The sequence below is a fragment of the Oncorhynchus nerka genome, linkage group LG28 (assembly GCF_034236695.1).
Source record: "Oncorhynchus nerka isolate Pitt River linkage group LG28, Oner_Uvic_2.0, whole genome shotgun sequence".
NCBI lineage: Eukaryota > Metazoa > Chordata > Actinopteri > Salmoniformes > Salmonidae > Oncorhynchus > Oncorhynchus nerka.
This window is the reverse complement of record NC_088423.1, coordinates 61955669-61967959: the sequence shown is the minus strand read 5'-3', so window position 1 is coordinate 61967959 and position 12291 is coordinate 61955669. Positions and strand designations below refer to the sequence as shown.

General features: G+C 42.0%; 1 pseudogene; it reads right to left on the bottom strand.

Moving 5' to 3' along the window:
• Positions 1 to 12291, bottom strand: part of LOC115113487 (activating molecule in BECN1-regulated autophagy protein 1-like) — a 172359-nt pseudogene that overhangs the window by 95366 nt on the left and 64702 nt on the right.

The following is a 12291-nucleotide window of genomic DNA, read 5'->3' as shown; positions in this document are numbered from 1 at the left end:
GCCTCAACTGTTTTGCCAATGGTCTTAAAATGCCTCCATAAAAAGGAATAATGAGAGCTCTTCCTCAGGGCTTCTTTACCCAGCAGTCTCTGGGTGACTGGCCTGTTCTCCTCCAGCTGTTCCAAACTCCGGCGGGCACAGATCCGCGCCACTGCTCCACCTCACGACAGTTAAGAGGCATTTATGGGATACCAGTATGTGATGATGATGATGGATGGCGATGATGATACACATTAAGTACTATAGAGAGAAGGTGCTGGATATCATGAGTGTGCATCTGGTTTTACAAGTCCCTACATTTTCTGCTTCAAATGTAAGAAAGCCACTGTGTAAAGTGAGAAGCAGGAGCGGGATAATCAAGTTGAGGATAGATTTCCTGAGGTACTGGTACATGTGAAACCCTGGTTCTAGCCGGACAACTAATCAAAGTCTGCATTTAACCTGATGTAGACCCTGTACTAACCACCTGCACCATTAAGAGTATTTGGCCCGTGAAAAGCTTACATTTTAGACCTCCAAGCACACTAGCCGTGAATCTGAAAGGAAGTTGAAGTATACAATCCAAGAAAAGCTGCCAAGAACAGAATACATGGCGGTTCAAACTTTCAGGAGATAGATAAAGAAATAATATTGACAGTATTAGGACCAAGAGGGGGAAAGTTATTATTTTATGAGACTATTTCCCAAAACAAGGCCACTCTCTCTCTCTGTCCTGATCTCATTTCAGTTTCATCAGCAACAACACGTCCATGCTCCCGGAGCAAAGCTGCTTACAGCACAGCATGCTTGATAAAATAAAATAAAAAGTCAAATTGCATTATTTCTCATGCTGCTATTCTATATAATAAAACAGAAAGGCCACACCAGGCATGCAAAATTGAATTATGGGGGTGAAAAAAAATAATCAAACCCACAACAACCATCTACACCTGCCAGCGAAATTGGGCTGTAAATACAAAGTTCTACCCAAATCCCCCAAAAACTAGGACAATGGAAGACAACAGAATGTGAGATATTTTGGTGAGGGATGACCAATAAGCTGAGAAATCAGACAGTCAGAGACGGTGAGTAAGTCTTTGCAACAGCTGAGATTGACAGGCTTGCTGCTGTTAGAACACAGCTGTTTCGATTAGGCTTTCTAGGATGATTGCCCAACTGCTTCCAGTGCCCATGGTCCCAGTGCCTTCTGTTGCTAAAGAGGTTACTTTGACTACACTATGACCAACAGATCTCTGCTTAGACTGTACTCCACTTGTGGGGCAAACAACCACTTTTCCACTCAATTGTCATTTGGTCAAGGTATAAAGGTGGCTATCAGTACAAACCTGTGGACTGTAGTAAAACAAATATGAATCAAGAGGATCGTCATCATCAAAGAAAGGGCTGATTGAATTACCAATCCCTTCAACAGTCGATCACCCAAAACGGCTGACAATCATGGTTTGCTCTGATTCATGTCAAACTGAACGCAGTGAGACATTGATAGGCTGTTTTGGCTTGGAGAGAAATCACCAGTAAAAAACAAGCAGCCTTATATTGTTTTTCATCCGAGCAGAAAATGAAATATTATGGGTTGTAAGGAAAAAAATCATAATCATTGAGGGTTCTCGTGAAAACGTACAGAGCGAGGAAACTGCTTCTTCTTCGGAGAAGCCTGCCTGTGGGCAAATCAGGAAACATTGCTTTCACGCTGCTTCAGACTGCCAACACATATGAGGTGCTGGATATTCAAATGCAGCTGAAAATGCAGATGTCTCAGTAGCGAAGACGACGTGTGCATCGTTGCTGATCTATCTCTACTAGGTATCCTAGAGAGAGGGTGTATGTACAGCAACATGCTGCCTCGCTAATGAGGTAGTGCTGCTATTCGAGGTCCGGCCATATACGAGCTCCTGCTGTAAAACCCCCTTAGACATGTTTGATCATGTCATTTACACAACACAAGAGAATACAAACACATACGCATCCTGGGATTCTGGTCTTTATTCCCCTCTTTCAATGATCCCTGCTCGACAGTGTAGTAGGAGATGAGTCACTGATTGCAGCACAACTGTTTCTACCATTAGTAAACACACAGGGATATAATAATTGCTCTCCCGAGTGGCACAGCGGTCTAAGGCACTGCATCTCAGTGCTCGAGGCGTCACTAAAGAAACCTTGGTTCGAATCCAGGCTGTGTCACAACTGGTCCCATAAGGTGGCGCACAATTGGCCCTGCGTCGTCAGGGTTTGGCCGGGGTAGGCCGTCATTGTAAATAAGAATTTGTTATTAACCGACTTGCCTAGTTAAATAAAGGTTACATTTAAAAATGTAAAAAATATTTTTTTTTTGAAAAATACGCTTTCCCCAATAGGGATGTGGAGTCTATGCCGCAGTGGTGTACAGTATGTGTGCCTGTGAGTGAGGCAGTATGTCCATGGGGAGTACTGTGAGTGTTCTTCCTCTTGTGATGTTTGTTTGGTTATTATGCACCTGTGGTGCTCTGCGTGTGCAGGAATGCTATTACTGAATTTTACAGATCACAATTAGAGGGCTTCACGATTATAGATGTGGTTGTAAGTCTCTCTTGCATGTACAGTGATTCTCTGGGTAAGATTATGGTTGGATCATTAAAAAAGGTTGACATAAATTAGAGACAATTTTGCTGTTGATGAATTGCAACGTCTTTAGGGATGTTTTTAGATGTAAATTCCCCAAATTTCCTCTTCAAAATCAGATAACATTTGTCTAGTCTTAACTATTGCTGTTCGTAAACTTTTGGTTTGTCACTAAGGTTTGTCATTTCTATGTGTAGAAAATAGTATTTGTTCATAATGCACATTTTACTGTTGTTGGATGATATAGTTTTTGTTCTTCGAAGTAACAAAGCAGGCCCGGGGGCTAGGGAGAACAAATCATTCTTCCACTAACACCAGACAATGTATTTCAGACAGCCAGACAGAATGGAGAAAAACATAACTGAGAAACTTTATGAAGAGTGAGTGAGAACAAGCTCCTCTGACTTGACTTAGCTGATGACAGCTGGCTGAATAAGTCAGTGGGCGCTCCATCGATCCAACTCTCCCTGCCCTGCCTGCCTGCCGTGAGTGGGTGCGGAGCTGCTGCCTGCCTTCCCGAATGCCAAAGGCTTTAAAGCCATGAGCACTGGGACTCTCGGGCCATTACGTAACCACACAAATGAGGGGATTCTTGTCCTCAGCAGCAGAAACATATATTTATCTAAAGCAGGGATAGAAAACACACTAATTGGCTATTCGTTTTCTTCACTGTTTCCATACAAATGTAAAACAAATACATGGCATGTAGAGAAATGTGCTATGGGAGAAATCTAGCCACAGGCCACTCCTGATGTAAACATACTGTGGTAGTGAGAGAAGAGGCAGTGAGGACAAACTTAGTTCTCTAAGCCAGGGGCAGGTTGCACTGTGCGAGAGGGAAGGCAAGAAAGAGAGAAAGAGAGAGAAACCGAGGTACTATACAAAGAGTGTGTAGTGCAGACTCACACAGGTCTGCAGATGACTAGGTCTCCCTTGTTGGTACCGTAGGCAAGACCCAGGCCAGGTTCTGGGAGCCAGCGGGCCGAGTTGATGCTGACGTGTCTCCGCTGATCAGCGGCCATGGGGTACACCACATCAAACATTCTCTGGAGGGAATGGGGACATATGGAAATAAATCAATTACAGCCACAGCAAAGAGCATCACTATTGTCCCAATATGATACAACCCCAACATCTAAAACATTTTACTGTTTTATATCATTTTATTGCATTAGCGCCATCTTCTAATGAGCTTTATTTTTCACATTAGATTAGCATGTTATCGCATATTAATTAATTTCATGTTAATATATTGGTTATCCATTATCCCGATGATTCAGAACCTGAGACATAATCTGTTACTAGTGTGGGAATAGCAGAACAATACTAGACCTTTAGTCTGTCTGCTGAAGTAGAGAGCCGCTCCTTAGCGGTTAGCTGTTCCCTCAATTGAATCAAGTTCAGGAGGGACGTTGTTGGAGTGCTCATTTAAGAGCAGCCACCTTGGCTTGTCACGCTAATTCTCAATATGACTAGCCAAAACTGCTGCTATGACAACCATATCAGGTGACAGACACGGGTACTACTTCCTGCCTCTGCGTTGTCTGCCTCTAACCTTGAGAAGCGAAGATGAATGACCACATATACCTGTCTGTCCACATCTGCATACATTTTACACCACTCAGACAAAATAGGGAGAAATAACAAAGGAGAGGGGGAAAAGGCTGTTTCATTCATCTTCAAACGTAGGAGCAAGACAGAATAATTGGGGATCTGCATAAGAGCTGTCAGCTCAGAGAACCTCGGACTGTCTACGCTGCCATAACTTGGGCGGTGTGTCAGTTGTGCTCGCAGGGAATGCAAAATGTTCAACGTAGAAATTCAGAACACATCTAACACGGTCCCCTTTTGCTATGATATGTAAGAGTCATAATTTCAATTTTGAGCAAAAAAGAACAAGTTACATATACTACCATTCAAAAGTTTGGGGTCACTTAGAAATGTCTTTATTTTTTGTCCATTAAAATCAGATCAAATTGATCAGACATATAGTGTAGACATTGTTAATGTTGTAAATGACAATTGTAGCTTGACCAGTCTCAATGTCAACAGTGGAGAGGCAACTCTGGGGTGCTGGCCTTCTTGGCAGAGTTGCAAAGAAAAAGCCATATCTCAAACTAGACACTCTAATGTACATGTCCTCTTGCTCAGTTATGCACCGGGGCCTCCCACTCCTCTTTCTATTCTGGTTAGAGCCAGTTTACGCTGTTCTGTGAAGGGAGTAGTACACAGCGTTGTACGAGATCTTCAGTTTATTAGCAACTTCTCGCATAGCCGTCATTTCTCAGAACAAGAATAGACTAACGAGTTTCAGAAGGTCTTTGTTTCTGGCCATTTTGAGCCTGTAATCAAACCCACAAATGTTGATGCTCCAGATTATCACCTAATCCGAAGGGCAGTTTTATTGCTTCTTTAATTAAAACAACAGTTTTCAGCTGTGCTAACATAATTGCAAAAGGGTTTTCTAATGATCAATTAGCCTTTTAAAATGATAAACTTCGATTAGCTAACACAACATGCAATTGGAGCACAGGAGAGATGGTTGCTGATTATGGGCCTCTGTACGCCTATATAGATATTCCATGGAAAATCTGCCGTTTCCAGCTACAATAACAATGTCTACACTGTATTTCTGATCAATTTGATGCTATTTTAATGGACAGAATTTTTTTTTGAAAAAATGACCAAAAAAAACCCAGCGTTGAACGAGAAACTGAAGATCTCGTACAACGCTGTGTACGCTCCCTTCATAGTTTGAGAAACAGACACCTCTCACCGCAACTGGCAGCTTCAATAAATAGTACCCGCAAAACACCAGTCTCAATGTCAATAGTGAAGAGGCGACTCCGTCAATAGTGAAGAGGCGACTTTCTTTGAGTTGCAAAGAAAAAGCCAAATCTCAGACTGGCCAATAAAAAGAAAAGGTTAAGATGGGCAAAAGAACACAGGCACTGGACAGAGGAACTATATATAAAAATAAAAAAAACTGGTCGCTAGGTGTAGGCTAGACCATAAGCAAATAGGTCAACTGGGATATGACTAAAGAGATAATCAGGGTGATTTTTCCACAAATCGACAGGTATTTCCCTTTCCATGGTAGCAAGATCTTATCTATTTTTGCTAACTTTCTATTAACATTCATCGGAGTGAGATCATTTCTTTCTTTCTGCATATGAATACCGAGTATGTCCACATCACCATCAGACCATTTCATTGATAAACTACACGGTAATGTAAATGTTGTATTTATTTGTGATCCAACACTCATAATTTGGTTTTAATCAAGAGAGGATAGAAAAAGTATCTAGATCCTCTATGAGGCTGTAGAGGGATCTAAATTGTGGATTTAAAAGAAAATAATAACCATCAGCGTACAATGACACTGGATTTCTAAACCCTTAATATTATTGTTGGATCTGATTTTAACAGCTAACATTTCAATGACAATAATAAATAGATATGCTGATAGTGGACAGTTTGTTTTACTCCTTTAGACAGTTTAAAACTTTGACAAGTAGCCATTATTTACTATTTTACACAAAGGGCTACTATACATGATTTTAACCCATTTAATAAAAGATTCTTCAAAATGTAAATATTCCAGGCATTCATAAACTCCTCTCACTGTCAACTGCATTTATTTTCAGCAAACTTAACGTGTAAATATTTGTATGAACATAACAAGATTCAACAACTGAGACAAACTGAACAAGTTCCACAGACATATGACTAACAGAAATTGAATAATGTGTCCCTGAACAAAGGGGGGGTCGAAAATCAAAAGTAACAACTGAGACAAACTGAACAAGTTCCACAGACATATGACTAACAGAAATGGAATAATGTGTCCCTGAACAAAGGGGGGGTCGAAAATCAAAAGTAACAACTGAGACAAACTGAACAAGTTCCACAGACATATGACTAACAGAAATGGAATAATGTGTCCCTGAACAAAGGGGGGGTCGAAAATCAAAAGTAACAGTCAGTATCTGGTGTGGCCACTAGCTGCATTAAGTACTGCAGTGCATCTCCTTCTCATGGATTGCACCGGATTTGCCAGTTCTTGCTGTGAGATGTTACCCCACTCTTCCACCAAGGCACCTGCAAGTTCCCAGACATTTCTGGGGAGAATGGCCCTAGCCCTCACCCTCCGATCCAAAAGGTCCCAGACGTGCTCAATGGGATTGAGATCTGGGCTCTTCGTTGGCCATGGTAGAGCACTGACATTCCTGTCTTGCAGGACATCACACACAGAACGAGCAGTATGGCTGGTGGCATTGTCATGCCGGAGGGTCATGTCAGGATGAGCCTGCAGGAAGGGTACTACATGAGGGAGGAGGATGTCTTCCCTGTAACGCACAGCGTTGAGATTGCCTGCAATGACAACATGCTCAGTACGATGATGCTGTGACACACCGCCCCAGACCATGACGGACCCTCCACCTCACAATCGATCCTTCTCCAGAGTAAAGGCCTCGGTGTAACGCTCATTCCTTCGATGATAAACGTGAATCCGACCATTACCCCTGGTGAGACAAAACCGTGACTCGTCAATGAAGAGCACTTTTTGCCAGTCCCGTCTGGTCCAGCGACGGTGGGTTTGTGCCCATAGGAGACGTTGTTGCCGGTGATGTCTGGTGAGAACCTGCCTTACAACAGGCCTACAAGCTCTCAGTCCAGCCTCTCTCTCAGCCTATTGCAGACAGTCTGAGCACTGATGTCGGGATTGTGCGTTCCTGGTGTAACTCGGGCAGTTGTTGCAATCCTGTACCTGTCCCGCAGGTGTGATGTTCGGATGTACCGATCCTGTGCAGGTGTTGTTACACGTGGTCTGCCACTGCGAGGACGATCAGCTGTCCGTCCTGTCTCCTTGTAGCGCTGTCTTAGACGTCTCAGAGTACGGACATTGCAATTTATTGCCCTGGAGTCTGCAGTCCTCATGCTTCCTTGCAGCATGCCTAAGGCACGTTCACGCAGATGAGCAGGGACCCTCGGCATCTTTCTTTTGGTGTTTTTCAGAGTCAGTAGAAAGACCTCTTTAGTGCCCTAAGTTTTCATAACTGTGACCTTAATTGCCTACCGTCTGTAAGCTGTTCGTATCTTAACGACCGTTCCACAGGTGCATGTTCATTAATTATTTATGGTTCATTGAACAAGCATGGGAAACAGTGTTTTAAACCATTTACAATGAAGATCTGTGAAGTTATTTGGATTTTTACTAATTATCATTGAAAGACAGGGTCCTGAAAAAGGGATGTTTCTTTTTTTGTTGAGTTTATATAAACTCCAGTTGTACTTTATCAAAGTCAGCTATGAACACCAGGCCTGGTTTCCCAGATGTTTCATTGTGTTCTATTGTTTCAAGTACTTGCCTTATATTACTTTAAAGTACTTTACTTCCACTTGGTGCATTTTCCCATATTCCATCCAGTTTGCTTTATTTGTATAATATATTACACTTGATCTTGATTAAGTTCCTCTATTTCTTTTTGTTTTTCCTCTAACTTATTCTGACCCTCTAGGGCACAGTTTTTATTGCTATCTATCTGTACTGTTAGTGCTTCCATTTTCTTTGTTAATATGGACTCTTGACCTAAATTGCTTTTGTTTTAGAGATGAGTACTGAATTGCATGGCCTCTGAAGGCACATTTAAAAGTGTCCCATACAATAAGTGGATCGGCTGTACCTATGTTACGTCGGAAAAAGTCAGTTATAAATTCTTCTGTCCTAGTTAAAAACAAGTTATCATCCAATAGGCTTCAATTAAATTTCTATTATCCTCTCCCACATGTAAATTATGTAAGAGTAATAACATAAATGCCAATCATGTGATGATCCGAGCCAAGTTATTAACGTGAGACCAAACGCTTTGAGAAAAACACCTCTTAGGTCACTTCAAATCAGAGATGGGCTTTCATGCGCCGTGTGGCAGATTTAAAAACAAAAACAATATTCAACATTTGTTCAATTAGATTTAGCTAATTATGGCTCTCTTCAGACCATGTAACTGTTCAGTTAGAACACTTATGTCACAACAATTTCACCACTGGCAATGTGAGAAGTTTGGAGTTAGAAGAGTTACTGGTGCTGTTTCACAGTGCTGTTGATCAACGATCATCAAGACTGTAACAGCAGACAAGTTCCTCTGAAAGAGGTGGTCAGTCAAAGGGCCATGAGAGATCAAGGGGTCGATTAAAGACTAAATGAGATGTGCATAACCATGATTCTTACTTGGGGTCGAGCCACAGAAGTTTCTCAATTACACTTGCTCACTTTGCACTGCTGGAATATAAAAGGCTAGAGCCAGCACCTGTGAAAAGTCTCTGATTGTAAAGCCCATTTTCTACCCCCATCTTGTTTGGAAATAAAGATATTTGGTACCTTCAGAATCCAGTTAAAGTAGAGTCAATGCAGACTCTGCCAGCACTGGTTTGATTGTTTGGGGTTGCTAATCTGTCTGGCCATTGTGAGAGGGCTGGAGCTGCGAGGGTATTATTGAGCTACTGTGCTGCATTGAATTGTAATGTCTGTCTCACGTTCCTGCTCAGTTGGTTAGAGATAATGGGGGGGGGGGGGGATCTATTGTTCTCATCGCCCCCAAATGATGGAGTTAAAGTAGCTATTTATAAAGAGTCGTACTCTTTGCCAGCCAGAAGAAGCTCATCATTTACAGTCTTCTTTACCTCCAGATGTGGGAGGTTTCATTTGGTTACTGTCACCCTGAAGATGCTTACAGATGATTTGGGTCTAGGTTCTTGCTGGCATTTTCAAGTTCAATGCAAATCAACCTGAATCGAGATGCATTGATGAAAGCACAAATAAATGGCATATTGTTGTTCTTGAAATTCCAAAGGGTTAACGTTGGCCAAACTCACCCTCATGGAAGTCTCTCCACCATGGGGCTGCTGCAGGCGTAACACTTGCGCTACCATGTGGTCTGTGTTGTGATGGAGCAGGATCCTGCGAGAGGCCAAGCCCACCATCACGTAGTGGCCCATTGGGGACAGGCTGACAGAAATGGCATTAGGACCTAGATAAAAAAGAGATGGTTAGGCTACTTTATGTTGAGCATGGATGGGTTTGGCATATAAACTTAAAGCAAATATTGAACACCTTTTGTCATGGTTTTACTTGAGGGCCTAAAAACAGTATTTACATTCTGTCTGAAACACTCCATACTGTAAATTGCTTTATATATAATTGGGATTGCATTCTGGGTGTCTCAATTGACTAAGCAGCTATAAATAACAGACAACATGAACCATTAAATTAAACTGTCCTGCCTTCTCTGATGCCTTAGATGCCTGCTACTGTACCAGCAGGCTAACGCAAGTCATGTTGAATTTCCTAACAAACCAGTGAAGTATTTCTTAATGAATGGTTTTAATGGTTTTTGACGACAGGTGAATGTTTGTTCCCACTTGAGAAACATACGGTAAAACAACCTCTTTCATTAAAGGCAACCATTTGAAAACCGATATTTTTATCCAAAATGGAGAGTCCCTCTCTGTTGAATGCAGCCTGCACCTGCTAAAAATCTAAAAGGTATATTTGTGTACTTGATTAAGCTATTGCCTAGTCTTAATGACTGGTAAGTGTGTGTACTGCTCGCAAGAGTAGATTAACTGTGAATTACTGTGTTCACAGCTACTTTGGGTCCAGACCTGCTCTAAATAATTTGTTTTGAATTTATGGCTAAGCTAATTAAGTAGGCCTCCCACATTCCCATATCTACTTACCACCAAAAAAACTGTTGCTTAGATTAAAGCTTTAATTTGCCTTTTTCAATCTTCATGCGCCTTCTTTAATATATTAAAATGTACACAATTCTGCTGAAATATATATTTAAAAAACGTTTATTTGACCTTTATTTAACTAGGCAAGTCCGTTAAGAACAAATTCTTATTTACAATGACGGCCTACCCCGGCCAAACCCTAATCCGGACGACACTGTGCCAATTGTGCGCCGCCCTATGGGACTCCCAATCACGGCCGGTTGTGATACAGCCTGGAAACGAACCAGGGTCTGTAGTGACGCCTCTAGCACTGAGATGCAGTGCCTTAGACCACAATGCCACTCGGGAGCTCAAAATGGGACTTTAAAGATCTGTAAGATTGATATGACAGCACAGAACAAATATTTCGAAGCACTCCTTAAAGGGGGGGGGGAATATTTTGGGGCTTACTACAATTATATTTCATACATGTAAGGTCATGTGAAATTGTCCAATAAGACCCCATTGAGTTGTTTGGCTGCCATATTGGAAAAAGGCCTCTGGGGTTAATGTGGAAATTCTGAGATGGCCCAGTATCTACAAATCTTTTTAAAACACTTTTTTTCTAGTTGTGTGTGCAATTTGGTGCCTCTATCACCAAAGTTACAATCCAAAAACATAGCGGCCCCATTACTAGGGATGGGCACGGTTATTTGAATACTCGAAAATCTGAGCGGACGTTAGTCTTCGATTACCTGCGAGAGTGTATTCATTTACTATATATCTGATATCGCAACATACAAGGATATACCAGGACATTCAACATTTGTATAAAACAAAAGTTCCCCAGTTTTTATGAGTGAGCCACATAAAAAAAAAAACTTCCGGTAGCCTAGGCTACACACTTTTCAAGCATTTAACTTACTGTCGTCAATCAAAGCAGCACTACAGTCAGAGGCTCCATGCATAGAAAGTAAAGTGGGAGATTTCTAATCCATGCAAAATGGAATTACAGAATTAAATTGGCTAAATGAGAAGGGGCAGACTACAATGATTAACCAACAGGTAGGCTGTTGTTTAATATGGAGTTGTTGTAGACAAGGACGGGGATCGCAGCAAAATTGCATAAATGATCCTTGCTAGCTAGCTAGCTGGCTAATTTAACTGGCTAGTGTAGCTAGCTAGCTAGCTGGCTAATTTAACTGCTAGCTTCTTCAAATAGATGTGATGCAGTCGAGACAGACACTACCAGATGAGGTGATAGACAACCTATCACAGCAACAAGTTTGTCTAATTTGAGCGAGTCGGTTTGGCTACTTTCTCTCTTTCTATCTCCCTCCGTGTCAGACACACCAGCCCCTGCTTTTGGGGGCCTGGCTCATGGACTATTTATGGGCCACAGTGTTACTTCAGAACAGGGGTGTCAAACTCATTCCGTGAAGGGCCTAGTGTCTACTGGTTGTTTTTTCTTCTTTCCTTTCAATTTCAATCAAGTACAAGGGAGGAGAAAAAAAATCCCGCAGGCACTCCGGCCCTTCGTAGAATGAGTTTGACACATGCGCTCAACAGAGACAACGACTCGCCAAATCTCTTGGAGTAGAGCATCTCTCCCAGGTTGTGAGGTGCCAGAGAGTAGATAGCCAGGATGCCCTCGTCTGGGAAGCCCCGCTGGCTGCTGGGTATGAACACGGCCAGGAGCTGCCCGTCTGCAGAGATGTCACAGCTGGCGTCATTGTAGATCTTGCAGTTCTGCACCAGCACGTTGACCGAGGCTGCGGTGGAGGAGACAAGACAGATGTGAGCGTTGTTTCACACATCTCCCGCTGTGTACATGTCTGGTGCACATCAACTATACAAAAGAGGTCATGTTGTAAAAACAGGTGAATGTCTCCGAAGTTGGGAGAATGCAAGGAGAAGAAAAGGTTGACATTAGCATTCAATCATATTAGCATTCAATCATAAATGTTTGTTAACAAT